Raw genomic sequence first — 1,946 nt, forward strand, 5'->3', positions numbered from 1 at the left:
GCTCCAAATTTTCTTTAACGGAGAGTCTCCAGACTGATTAGCGAGTGAAACCTTGAAAGCTCGCGAGATCAGGATGGTCTCACGAGGCTAGATGTCCCTGGTCAGGCATCCAGTATAGATTTGGCAATGGTATTTTTGTGTGTGACAATGTCAGTGGTTAGGTAAGACCTAATCTGAGCGGAGTGCGGAGGAATGCTCTGATCTTTATATTGGAGAAACCAAACAACCTCTCCACAGACACATGGCCAAACACAGAAGAGCGACGTCCATCTACAAGACTCTGCTGTCCATCTACACCTTATGGACAAAGGACATTCTTTTGAGGACCAGAATGTTCACATTTTGGAGAATTTCTCCATTTTGGTTAAGAAAGAAAAGCCAACCTTAAACAGAGGGGGTGGACTCAGGTTTCAGCTTTCAAAAACCTACAATTCAGCAACAGAGTTGATTCCTTCCTGCTATCATTGCACGCCCACCCCCATACAGGAGAGCAGAAGACCTCGCCTATGCAGCCAGGCCAACAATTCCCTCCAACGACCCCCTTTACAGAGACATAGACCAGTATCAGGTATTGCAGGCTAACAAAGAACCCAAACGACCCCCATTCCAAAGGGGAGGACCCGTTCATCCGTTTCAATTGGCATGTTTTCTCAGCAACAACAAGGCTTTGTTGGGGCTACTGTATAAAACCTGGAACTCAACTCTATTTCTTTCCGTAAAAGTTTAAAAAACAATCCACTGGACTCGGTTTCCAAGATTTGAAGATGTTTCGCTTCCCCTCCAGGAAGCTTTCTCAATTCAAATGTTGTTTTTAAACTTTTACAGAATGACTATGACCTGGATGACTGAGAATCTTCATCAGCATCAACTCTATTTCTGACATTTTGAGTTGAAAACTTGGCTAGGAAGCGAAACGTCTTCAAACTTGGAAACAGTCTTAACTTTTCCCTTTGAATGAGTTTCATGTGTTAGTCTCATTCTTGTCTCTGCAGTAGCTTTCGCAGTTTCTGCACGTTTATGTGTTTGCCACATGTTTTAACCCCTTCGGTATTATATTTGGCTGATTTCCATGTTGGGTGAGGAGGCTGAGGTCTTCAAACTGGAGCAGAGGTAACCTCTTCCTTCTAAGAGCAAACCAATAATTTGCAGTCAAACTCTTGGGTTCGTTCTTTGGTTTAATGGAGGTTTATGAGTGAAATACTGGGAAAACTCAAGAAGCCATCTGGAAACCAAGTGAATCAGTATGTACAATATAATTAAGAAATATGCACCACAAACAGCCTCTGATTTATTACACATAAACCGCAGAGAAAAATGTTGCCATATTTCTGAACCCTGACATACTATTAACTAAAAGATTAATCAGAACATTTCAGGGGGGGTTCAACATGTTGTGACAGCTCCGGATTTCTCAACAGCTCCGCTCAGAGCAGGGATGTCCTCAGGCATGACATCTTAGCCGGATTCGTGATTCATCTTCCCTTGAATTTCAGCTTTTTTATCAATTAATTTCTTTCTAAGTATTTTGTTCATAATATCAAGCTGAGAATCAGTCAGTTATTCCAGCCTTGGATTTAAACTGGACAGTTGTCTAAGCATCTCGTTCTGACTTCAGGTGGAGGAAAGCAGCTTCCAACCCTGCAGACAGAAAAGGTATAGAGGATGATGTGTCCCTGTTTATGGGATCCAGAGCATTTCAAGGCAATTTCTTTCATTTATTCAAAAACTTTTAACATTTTACTGGATTTTTTGTGACAGAAATATTCATATAGAGCATTTCTGAACCCAGTAACAGCTCAAAGCAGTAGAGATTTAATTCCCAAAGTGGGTGAAAGCAAAATGAAAGTAAATAGATGTTGCATCATCAGAATTTTCTGAATACGAGGCAGGCATGAACAGATGGAGAGGATCCAGCTGATTACACTGCCAAGAAAAGAAAAAAAAGC

This window comes from Cyprinodon variegatus, unplaced genomic scaffold (genome assembly GCF_000732505.1).
Source record: "Cyprinodon variegatus isolate N-32 unplaced genomic scaffold, C_variegatus-1.0 Scaffold907, whole genome shotgun sequence".
NCBI classification, from domain to species: domain Eukaryota; kingdom Metazoa; phylum Chordata; class Actinopteri; order Cyprinodontiformes; family Cyprinodontidae; genus Cyprinodon; species Cyprinodon variegatus.